This window comes from Crocuta crocuta, unplaced genomic scaffold (genome assembly GCF_008692635.1).
Source record: "Crocuta crocuta isolate KB4526 unplaced genomic scaffold, BGI_CrCroc_1.0 scaffold118, whole genome shotgun sequence".
NCBI lineage: Eukaryota > Metazoa > Chordata > Mammalia > Carnivora > Hyaenidae > Crocuta > Crocuta crocuta.
This window is the reverse complement of record NW_027551558.1, coordinates 6,250,006-6,262,396: the sequence shown is the minus strand read 5'-3', so window position 1 is coordinate 6,262,396 and position 12,391 is coordinate 6,250,006. Positions and strand designations below refer to the sequence as shown.

The following is a 12,391-nucleotide window of genomic DNA, read 5'->3' as shown; positions in this document are numbered from 1 at the left end:
GCAGAGACTGGGGCCTGAAATGAACAGTCTTTCCTCCGTGGCTCTGCCAAGGGCCACTGCTCTCCCGGCAGCCCGGTGACAAATGGCCTTTAAAAAGCCTGACATTTTCTGTAATTAACTCTCCTTTGTTCAAGGAGCCAAGACAACTCCCAAGTTGCCTCTTGCAGCTAATGGTGGCAAACCTGAGCGTGCCCCAGACCCCCTGTGGTCACGGTGTGCAGCCCCGAATGGGGCCCCTGGGCCCCCAGGAGTCAGCATACCCATCTTCAGAGCTTTCTTATTTCCAGTCATTAAATGAGAGTTTCACTTCAAGATGTCAGGTTCTGAAACCAAGCCAGAGGGCTGGACTCAGAAAACCCACAAGTCAGAACTGGCAGTTAAGGTGATTTCTCCTCTTATGTGGAAAGCAGGGCGAGGGAAGCAAGAACATCTGAACCTACCAGAAATCCCAGTCTTTTTTTTCTTTCTCTCTCTCTCTCTAAACTAAAAGACAGCACACATTTTACATGTTTGTAATGACTAACAATGGGTTTGGTTCTATTACCATCTTTTGGTGCAAATTCTCCCTCCCCTGCATTTGCAAAAAGATGCTTGTAAATCATCTTGGTCAGCTGCCAATAATATTCCTGCCAGTGGCTTTTCCCTCTGTTTGAGCTGCCATCCAAAAGCACAAAATCTTTCTGGGTTTGTGCTGAAGCGTTTGACTCCCACCTGCCTTGTTCTACTTTTTCTAGCACACTCGCTTATTAAAGGTTCTGAAAAAGTCCTGTGGTAAATAAGCCCATTTAATTCTGTTTGCAATAGATTTTTTCCCCAAATGCCATTCATTTATTCAACAGTATTGACAGAGTGCCCACACTGAGCCAGGAGCTGTTCTAGGCTTCAGAGATATAGCAACCTCCACTTCCTGCTCTCATGGTGCTTCTAGAGGCAGACAGGCCATAAACAAATAGAGCTATTAATATATATGATCACATCAAGTGCTAAGTGCCACGGTTAAGAACAGAAAAGGGTAAGGGGAATGCTGAGAAGAGGTGGAACAGAGTAAGGGAATTCATGCAGCACCTGAGCCAACAGCTTGGTCAGTGTCCCCAAAGCAGCAAGGTGACAGTGTCCCTCGTGCTGAGCAAGCTAGGGGGCTAGGAAGTGGCCCAGATAAAGCATCGTGTCAAGGGTCCTCTACTGAGCTGCCAACTCCTGAGTCTCCACACTCATCATATACATACTCCAGGGAAAGGATCATGAGTCTGGTGTTCAGTTTTTAAAACATTCATTGAAAACATAGCCAGGCACTAAGGGAAACTTCAACAAAAAAGTCTGGTAATGCACAAGGAACTGGTAGCCTTTAGGGGATTGATAGGAAAGGAGATTAGGTAGCTGAGAGCTGGAGCAAATGGGGACATTCTACAATCAACCCTCCTGTATCTTTGGATTTTGAGCAAAAATGTTATCACCCAATCAATAAAATCACTAAAAATCACAAGGTAGGAAGATAAAATGTTGCATATAAATTTATACTACATATAAAGTGCCATGACAGTTGCTGCGACTTCTAAGTTCATAGGGCTTTTTTTTTTTTTTTCAATCTAAGTTCAGAAATTTCCTTTGTCTACTGGGCCATAATCATTACAATTTGCAGTCTTAGAATGATTAGCCTTAGTTACCAGGATGATAACACATCCCTTACTCTGTCCAGCTGAAGAATGTACCTAAGGTTAAGACAGATTCTCATGAGTAACAATAAGGAAGGGCAAACACCTGCCTGGGGCTACCTACATGTCAGGCACTGCTCATAGCCAGTACCAAACTCACCTAATCCCTAGCTGGAGAGGGTGCTTCTATTACCACATTTCAGGAAACATTTCTAAGTAGAAACTTAGAACTCCTATTTAAGAGTTTTAAATTTCCCCAAATCTCCATAAAGCAGGAAAAGAGGCAGGAAGAAAACTAAATGACAGGAATCTCAAATAACTAGTGAGATCACATTCTCCTTCACGCACCTTCTGAAGCCTGGGGTCCACATTTCCTTGAAGTATTTGCTTTGCTTGAGGTTCTTGGCCCCTCCTGCCACTGTATAGGATAATTAAAAAAAACAATAAGCATCATTAAAAATTATAAGATCATCTTACTTAATACAACTTGGTTTCTATTTGAGAAAGAGTTAACCACTTTGATTACTCAAGTACAGGTTTCTTACAGAGGTGGGCTGTATTTGGAATTTTTGATGAATGAATATTCTAAATGTACCAAAAGAGGTATTTGTTTTAAAAACTCCTGTAACTTCGTACAGAAAATGAAATCACTTTTGTCACAAAAAATAATTAAATCCTATTAAATCTATTTTATGTTGGACATTGGGTAAAGAATTCCTGTAGAGGATGATGGGATGATGAAATCTTCCAATGCAAGATGTTCTCTGGGTTTTGTATTTCTTTAGGCTTTAACACCCTGGCAAATTCTAGCCAAATGACACATCATGAATGAGTAACTGGAAACAAGCCAAATGCGTGGAATTAGAGAGATTACAGATTTAATAGAGCTGGCTGGCAAAATAAACATACAACTCATTTAACACATAATATAGCCCACACTGCCTGGGATGCAGGTAGTACAGTCTAGCTGTGTTTCCTTTTACTCTTTTAAGAGTTCAATGTTAAAATTAAAAGCAATTTCATGTTATGCAGATGGAAAGCTGAAGTTTTATGTACTCACATCCAGATTCTTCCAGACCTGTATCAGAAGAAAAAAAGACTCTTCATTCCTGCAATCTCAAAGGTCCTGAATTCACCTCTCTCCCATTTCTATTTCTGGCTTTCTCCCACCTTTTTATTGTATAACCTCAAGCATTTGAAAAATGATCTGAATATAGCTGCAAATTGCCTGGGATATTTCCTGATTCTTTTCTTTCCTTGTTCACTTTTGTAAGCACTCTGGTTTTCACTTGGGGAAGGAAAGAATTTTCCTGTCAGGTATTTCTTTGAGATTCTATTCTTCAGGGTCAAGAGCAAAGATGGAAAGGTTTTTCTTTCCATCTTGAAATTCCAATTTTGAGCCAAGATGGGCTCATAATTATAATGAGGGGAGTGGGAAGGTTAGTTTCTCTTTGTGTCTTTTCTTCTTAACCCAGTCACTGAAAATTTCAGAGTGAGTAAGTAGGTACTGGAGATCAGCAAGCCCAAGCTAAATTCAGTTGTCTAATTTTAAGAATGTCTGAGACATTTCTCACTCTGGCAGTTAAAACTGACCAATACCCAACTCTGTATGGCCCAAAGCCCCAGACTCTGGGTGTTTCAGACAAAAAAACCCTTTATGACAGTCCTCCCGCTTAGCTAACCAGACAGAACCTGGCTGCACTGCCTTCTATTCATTCACTCACCAGTCCTTTCCTGCCTTTAGAGACTTGGAAAACAAAAACGACAGCTTTTGGAAAACCTGGTTCATCTTCCTAGCCAGTGGTGCAGAAATTTATACCTCAACCTCCAACTTCTGACTAGTCCTTCGACCGTCAAAATCAGGGCTGAGAGCACCCTGGCAAGAAAGATGCATTTCCAACCATCCTTTCCCTTCTCACCCACCAAAGACGTGCTTAATAGTGCACTTAGGAAAGGGTACACATGTTCCTTCTTCCCTGCTCACTCTCTCTCTCTCTCTCTCTCTGCATGCTCCTTGCACCCAAGTGGAACATTTTCTTTCTCTTTCCACCCAATCATAAATGCAAATTATCAGCCAAAGATGAAAGAAGTAAATTATAGATCACCAAGTATCAATCATTCCACCGGTCACACCATCCCGCAGCAAGGACGCCGCCTTATTGCATAATTAACGTGATGAAGGTTCCTCTCATTAATCCCACGAACTAGAGAGGTCAAGTCACCAAAACCACACTGGGATGGTGCTCACAAAGAAAGGCCGGCTCACCCCGTTTTCCNCGGGGGGAGGCGCGGCAGAGGGAGCCCCAGGACCCTGTCTGCCCCTGCGTGTCTCCGCTGCTGCCAGATTCTGCGCCCAGCCCTTGCGCCTCCCGTCCTCTCCCGGAAAGAAATCCATCCCGGGAAATTACAGAGAAACGTGCGGCCGACATCCAGAAAACAGGTATAGTGTTTGAGAACGAAAAAAATCCCAAACTTGGAAAAACGAAGAAAGAAAAGGCCAAACTTGGAGAAAGGCAAAACTGCCTGAGTTTGGGTTACTTCCCAGCATTTTCTGATCAGCCTACCTTGTAAAAGCTTGACCTTTTGTTCTTTGCGGACCTCCCTCGGCTGATAGTCTGGGGGATGTAACTTCGTTGTGTAGGTGTAGTTGAACACACAACTGATAAAGGCCACAACTGTGTACAGCCCTAGAGTACTGCGTCTTCTTCTTTTTTTAATGTTTATTTTCGAGACAGAGACAGAGCATGAATGGGGAAGGGACAGAGAGACAGGGAGACACAGAATCTGAAACAGGCTCCAGGTTCTGAGCTGTCAGCACAGAGCCCGACGCAGGACTTGAACTCAGAACAGTGAAATCATGACCTGAGCCGAAGCCGGATGCTTAACCGACGGAGCCACCCAGGTGCCCAGCACCATGTCTTTTTAACCTGCACAAATGGATAGGACTTTAGGGTTTTGAGCCTGGTGTTGAAGTCAACCCCAAAGCTGTTGGGGGTTTTATTGCCCTGGAAAAGATAAACTAGTTTTGTTTTGATCTAACTTACATATTTTTTAACTACCTAACAACTATACGTGTGTGCACACACAAGTACACATAAAACTTTTCCAACTTGTTCATAAGTCAGCTTCTTTTGGCCTATCTTGTTGATGCCCTTCCTAACAGAAATTAGATAATGGATGGAGCTCACCATTTCAGTGTAGCAGGATTCACACAGAGAGTCAGTCGTGATACCCGGGTGTTTGTTTTTTTTTTTTCCAGGAAGTAACTTTATTCCTGCTTTCACCACTCAGTTGGGTTCATACCCGAAGAACTGAGTCCCCAACGTCCATGTGGCATAGTTTTTTAATACACTCTCTATTTCTTTGGTAACACACACAAATGTAGTCTGATTAAGTAGTCTCAGTTTACAGGGTCATGAGGGGTGTTGTCACTTAAGCGTATAGCCAGGTTACCTTGAAGGGTTTTTTTTCTCCTTAGGGAGGGGACCCTACCACATCAGAATTTCACTTTTTTACATGATAACCAACCATCATGGCTTAAAGATGGCAGGGTGGTTTACTTGGTCTTTTGGTCACTCATCCCGATATTTATTAAGCCCCTTCTTTAGGCACTGTGGGTGACATGAGACATTTGCTTTCTCCTTGAAGATTTAAATGGACATACATATGTGGCAGATGCACAATAAGTAAATTTGGAGTTTAGATGAGGCATAGAACATAATCCAGGGTTTAGGGGTCCAACCATGCTCTGGGAATTAGGCCTTGTGTATTCCAATCTTTACTGTACCACATACAGCTTGTGACCTTGTCATGTTCTTTTATCCTTCTGTGCCCCATATTCCTCACCTATAAAATGAAGATACGGTACTGTAGAATATTGGAGATTAAAATACATAGCACAGTTCTCTCCCAGTAGTAAATATTACAATAAACATAAGCTACTTTCATTATTATTTATTTATTGCATTCCCAATGTGCTGTTCAAATATTAAAAGATACAGTTCTTTCTAGGGACTTACACATTGGTAACTAAAATGACTATTTTTCTTAGGATATTTGCAAGTAATTCTATTTCTTCTTTCGTTTCTATAAATGAACTTCAGGGAAGTATTATTTAGTCTTTATAACAGGAGGATAGTTTCTAATGTAGTGGTTCTCGAAGTGTGATCCTTGGACCCCTGGGTCTGTAATGTCTCCTGTTCTCCCAATAATGCTAGGACATTAGTTATCTTCACTACTTCGACATTTTTTCTGATTGCACAAAAGTAATGGCGGGTAAAACTGATGACACTGAGCATGAACCTTGGCAGTGTTATAAAATGGGATTGGTGGTTGTCTGGAGGTGAAGCTCTTCATGGTGGTTTGTGATATTTTTTTTTCGTGGAACACCATTTTTACTTGGAAGAACTGACAGACAAACTGTGGTTACACAGACTTGGGTATTTGGCAGACATTTTCTCCAAAATGAATGAAATGAGCCTGTCACTTGAGGAAAACAACTGATGGTATCTGTTGCCAGTGATAAAATTCAGGCTTTCAAGTGAAAATTCAAGCTTTTGGAAAACCTGTATCTACCATAAGGAGTTTGACAGCATCCCGGTATTTAAAACTTTTTTCTGATGAAATCAATGGTGATGCTAAAACCTTTTCTCTCTTTCTTTTCTTCTTTCTTTCTTTCTTTCTTTTTTTCCTTCTTTCTTTCTCTTTCTCCCTCTCATTCTCTCTCTTTTCTCTGTTTCTTTCTTTCTTGGTATATTGTATATTGATAGATTGTGGCTCATAAGAAATATCTGTTTATTATATGTTTGGCCTTTTCCCTGATTCTTGACACAGAGATCCTAAAATTTTGTAATTTCCCAAATGATAAAGATAATATTTAACCTTTGTTCCTGGTTCCTGACACAAAGCTCCTAAATCTTTTGGAATTTCCCGGGTGAGAGGAGTATCTTTTCTTCTAATGAGGCAACTCTAGCTAGCTTCAGATGGGGACTAGTCACCTCAAAGACCAGGGGACTTTCAGCCCCACCTCCCCCAACCTCTGGGGAGAGGTGCAGGGCTGGAGAATGACTTAATAATCCAGCCTGCATATGTGATGAAACCTCCATAAAAACACTTAAATCACAGGGTTTGTAGAGCTTCCAAGGGGATAAGCTCATTGAGGTGCTGGAAGGGTGGCCATGTGGAGATGGTATGGAAGCTCAGCCTAGACCTGGGAATCTCTTCCATTTGGCTGTTCCTGAGTTGTAGCCTTCATAATAAATCACTAATAAATGAACTGTTGCCCTGAGTTTTATGAACTGTTATAGTATAATCAAAACTGGTTGGGGGGAGGTCATGGCAACCTCTGATTTGTAGCCAAGTCAGAAAAAGATGCAGGTAGCTTGGAGAACCAATATTGGTGACTGGTGTCCAAAGTAGGAATGTCCTGGGGCGCCTGGGTGGTTCAGTCGGTTAAGTGTCGGACTTTAGCTCAGGTCACCATCTCACAGTTCGTGAGATCCAGCCCCGCATTGGGCTCTGGGCTGACAGCTCAGAGCCTGGAGCCTGCTTCAGATCCTGTGTCTCTCTCTGTCTGCCCCTCCCCCACTCACAGTCTCTCTCCCTCTCTTTCTCTCAAAAATAAACATACATACATAAATAAATAAATAAATAGGAAATGTCCTTGTAGGACTGAGCCCTTAATCCTGTGGAGTTTGCCCCTATTTCAAGGAGTGTCAGAATAAAGCTGAATTGTAGAATATTCAGTTAGTGTCTGGAGAATCAGAGAATTGGTTTTTGGTGTTGGAGAACACAGAGGCTGATGAATTTTCATGTCACAGAGTTTGAAAAGTTCATTGATAGGGTCTTAAATTCCACATTGTATTAAACTTTAAGAAACTACCACTTGCTGAGTTTGGGTTTAGTATTAAAGAAAAGCACGCAAAATTATCTGAAAAGAATATGAAAATACTTCTTCCTTTTCTACTTATCTGCATGAGGAAGGATTTTCTTTATATTCTCTGACCAAAATGACATTGCAGCAGATTGAATGTAGGAAGAAGGACGGTGTATAAGAATCCAGCTATTTTCTAATTGAGACATTAAAGAGATATGCAAAAAAGATAAATGCTAAATTTTATTTTGGGAAATATAGCTGTTTTTCATTAAAATGTATTATATATGCTACCCTATAATGGGAATGTTATTATTTTCAAATGAATTAATAAATAAATGTTTTGAACTTCTCAGTTTTTATTACTAATACTGTAAATTTGGATAGCTATAATCCAGATTAACAAAAGCTCTTTGGGTTCCTTGATCATTTTTGAGAGCGTAAATGAATCCTCAGATTAAAATGTTTGAGAACTGCTATTCTTTTTCTTTTCTTTCTTTTTTTTTTTTTTAAGTATTTATTTTTGAGACAGAGAGAGAGACAATGTGAGTGGGAGAGGGGCGGAGAGAGGAGGAGACAGAATCTGAACCAGGCTCCAAGCTGTCAGCAAAAGCCTGATGCGGGGCTTGAATCCACAAACCGTGAGATCATGACCTGAGTCGAAGTCAGACACTTAACCAACTGAGCCCCCCAGGTGCCCCAAGAACTGCTGTTCTAAAAGAAGCTCAAAGCCTTAATAGTAAAAGAAAAATAAACCAGATTCTTTTACCTTCCCCAGCTGCCAAGTGTATATCTTTAAAGTCAAGCCTGGAGGTGATACTAGGGAATAAAACAAGTTAATCACTGACCCAAAGTATTGCCACCTGTTTGAACCAAACCAGTGGAATAAGCAAATAGATGCATCTAGAGAAACCTAGATGCCTCTTATAGGGTTATGGGTTATATGAAAAACCATTCTCCTATGAGAGTAAACATTTGCCAGTTCCTCTGAGCATTCTGTGGTAATGTTTATAAATTTATAAGATTTTATAAATTTCTCCCAGTACTTCATTTTGGGTTAAGCACAGAATGGACTTGCAGTCCTTTAGTGTCAGACACTAGAAACTGAAATTGTTTTCTTTCTTTGGACTTCTCCAGCTCCTCACTAAACCACAGAGAGGCTCCTGCTTTTTCCATGTCAGGGCCCTGTCCAGAGACAGTCCCCACAATACTGGTTAGCTCCTTCTTGAGCTCTTATCTCAGTGTTCAGAGTTGACATCAGCCACTCATAGACTTCCTTGGGTTTTCTTTAAAAGAGTGTGTTTGGAAATTATTTCTCAGCCATCCTGGAATTTAAAGTCAATGGAAAATTGCACATAGAGAGCACACAACCAAGTTCCTTTTCCCGAGCCTACTGAAAAATTGCACTTGGCTCCCTTGCTGGGTATATGAGGAGATACTTAAACAGAGTTGAAATGAGATGTTTCCCAGGTGAAGGCGTTAGGAGAGCTGTAGTGGCCAGAACCAGGCATCTCTAAGTAGTTCTAGAACTGTGAAATTGTTCAGTTACTAAGAGGGCTCTTCTCAGTAGACATGTTGTAGAGGTAGGTATTATACAGACCCACCAAGTTGATGGCCCTTTCCAATCTATAGAGGGCCATGTAATTCAAAATTGGTTTGTTTGTTTGTTTACCATGCTGTGGCCCTCAGAAAACCTCTGTTGAGTTTATTATGCTCTTTATGGGGGGAGGGGTTGTCTTGTTAATAGCATCTCCTAAATTAGGTAAAATATGATAGAACTTCAGATTAGGAAAAATTCACCAGAGGATATTTTCATATTTTCTTTTTTTTAAGTTTATTTACTTATTTTGAGAGAGAGAGAGAGAGAACAAGCAGAGGGAGAAAATCCAAAGCAGGCTCCACATTGTCAGTACACAGTCAGACACAGGGATCATGACCTGAGCAGAAATCAAGAGTCGGACACTTAACCAACTGAGCCACTCAGGTGCCCCTCTTCTTTTAGTTCTGAGACCGTTTTAAGATCTACATTTTTAATTGTTGAAAATACATTTTAAATATTATTAAAATGAGAAAAGCTAAAGAGGTGCTGAGCTGTTGAAATGGGAAGACACATCCCACTGTCAGGTTAGACTACATTTTCAATGTAATTGGCTAGGGATAAAAATTGTATTGGAAGTAAGGTGACCACACAGAGTGAGTTTGGGCCATATGACTAAGCCAATGAGATGTACACAGAAGTGATCTAAGCCACCCATAGGGCTCACCATTAAGAACATGCAATGTGATCCTGAAGTTTTCTTCCCCTGACAGGTATCCTAGAAGGCAGCACACAAAGTAAAAGCAGCTGTGATTTCTTAAGTCACCATATGGAGGAAAGTTGCAGAACCTGCATAGAATAAGATGAACACGAATCAGTATTCATTGTGATAAGCCAAGAATAGTTCAGGGTATGTGCATTATGAAGCACAGCCTATCCTAATATAATACTCTAGTTAAGTGATAAGAACACTGGACGAAAATCAGGAGACTCAGGTTCTGTGAGGTTGTACTATAAGAAATTGCTGATAATCATTAGTTTTTGATGTTCAGTAATGGCAGTTTTACATGATTCACCCTAATAGTGATACTTCTGTGACCAGGTAATATGAAGCATTGAGTAATCCATTAATCCCATCTGTATCTCATTTTTCTCATCTATAAACATCAGACCTCATAGACATTTATGGAACATTCCACCCAATAACAACAGAATACACATTTGTCTCAAGGATATATAAAACATTCTCCAGGATATATATCCTATATGCTAAGCTGTAAAACATGCCTCAGTACATTTAAAAGGGTCAAAATTATGCAAAGAAAGTTCTCTAACCACAATGGAATTAAATTAGAAGTCAGTAACATGAGGAAATTTGAGAAATACACAAAATTAAATAGAACAACACAAAAAGATACTTTCAATGAGTGGAAACAAAAGCATAGGATGCCCAGATGTATGGAATATACTGAAAGCAGAACTCAGAAATGCATAGCAATAAATGGGAACATTACAAAAGAAAAAGATCTCAAACTTAATCTAGCCTTTCACTTTATGAAACTAGCAAAAGAACAGCAAACTAAACCCAAAGCAAGAAAAAGGAAGGGAATAATAAATATTAAAGTGAAAATAAATGAAAGAGAAAATTGAAAAACAATGGAGAGAATTAAAAAAAAATGATTCTTTGAAAAGATCAACAAAATTGATACACCTTTTTCTAAATTGACCAAGAAAAAAAGAGGAAAAAATTATTAAAATCAGAAATGAAAGGGGGACATTACTACCAAACTTGGAGAAATCAAAATAATTATAAGTGAATACTTGAATATTTGTATGCTAACCAATTAGATCACCTAACATAATTGACAAATTCCTAGAGAGACACAGACTGCCTAAACTTGACTCAAGAAGAAAATCTGAACGGACCAATAGCAAGTAAGAGATTAAGTGAGTAGTTTTTTTTTTCTTAATGTTTTTTTTATTTATTTCTAGGAGAGAGAGAGAGACAGCGTGAGCAGGGGAGGGTCAGAGAGAGAGGGAGTCACAGACTGAAACAGGCTCCAGGCTCTGAGCTGGCAGTCAGCACAGGGCCCGATGCGGGGCTCGAACCCACGAACCGCGAGATCATGACCTAAGCGAAAGTCGAACGCTTAACCGACTAAGCCACCCAGGCGCCCCTAAGTTAGTAGTTTTAAAACTTCCAACAAGGGGGCGCCTGGGTGGCTCAGTCAGTTGGGCGTCTGACTTCAGCTCAGGTCACGATCTCACAGTTTATGGGTTTGAGCCCCGCATCGGGCCCTGTGCTGACTGCCAGCTCAGAGCCTGGAGCCTGTTTCAGTCTGTGACTCCCTCTCTCTCTGACCCTCCCCTGCTCACGCTGTCTCTCTCCGTCTCTCAGAAATAAATAATAAAAACATTAAAAAAAATAAAATAAAACTTCCAACAAGGAAAAGTCCAAGCCCAGGTGATTTTACTGTTGAATTCTACATTCAAAGAAGAATTAATACCAATCCTTCACAACTTCTTGCAAAAAATAGAAGAGGATGGAATATACCTCAACTCATTCATGAGGCCAATATTACCCTGAAACCAAAACTAGACATAGGCATCACAAGAAAACTACAGACCAATATTCTTATGACAGTAGACACACAAATCCTTAAAAACATACAAACAAATTGAATCCAATATATATAAAGGATTATACACCATGCCTAAGTGGGATATATCTCGGGAATACAGATGGCCTTAACATCTAAAAATCAATTAATATAATATACCATGTCAATAGAATAAAGATAAATCAAATGACTAAATAGAAGCAGAAAAATCACTTGACAAAATTCAACTCCCTTTTATGAGAAATGCATGCAACACTGTAATAGAAGGGAACTTCCTTAACTTGATAAGTGGTATCTACAAAACCCCACAGATAATATCATACTTTTTTTAAATATTTTTATTTATTTCTAGGAGAGAGAGAGAGAGAGAGAGACAGTGTGAGCAGGGGAGGGTCAGAGAGAGAGGGAGACACAGACTCTGAAATAGGCTCCAGGCTCTGAGCTGGCAGTCAGCGCAGAGCCCGACGCGGGGCTCGAACCCACGAACCGCGAGATCATGACCTAAGTGAAAGTCGGACGCTTAACCGACTAAGCCACCCAGGCGCCGCGGTAATATCATAGTTAAATGGTGAAAGACTGAAAGCATTCCTCCAAGATTAGGAACTAGACAAGATGTCTGCTTTTATTATTTCTACTCAACATTTTACTGGAGGTTCCAGCTAGGACAGTAAGGCAAGAAAAAGAAATAGAAGTATCCATATTGGAAAGG

The 12,391-nt window shown here is 40.3% G+C and overlaps 1 protein-coding gene across 3 annotated transcripts in view; it reads left to right on the top strand.

The window, feature by feature from the left end:
- Positions 1-3,960: 3,960 nt before the first annotated feature.
- Positions 3,961-12,391, top strand: part of NMS (neuromedin S) — a 48,005-nt gene continuing 39,574 nt past the window's right edge. For all 3 annotated transcript variants that reach the window (XM_077749281.1, XM_077749280.1, XM_077749279.1), the window contains exon 1: positions 3,961-4,092. The gene's annotated coding sequence lies outside the window, so the exon portion shown is untranslated. The remainder of the gene's footprint in view (positions 4,093-12,391) is intronic.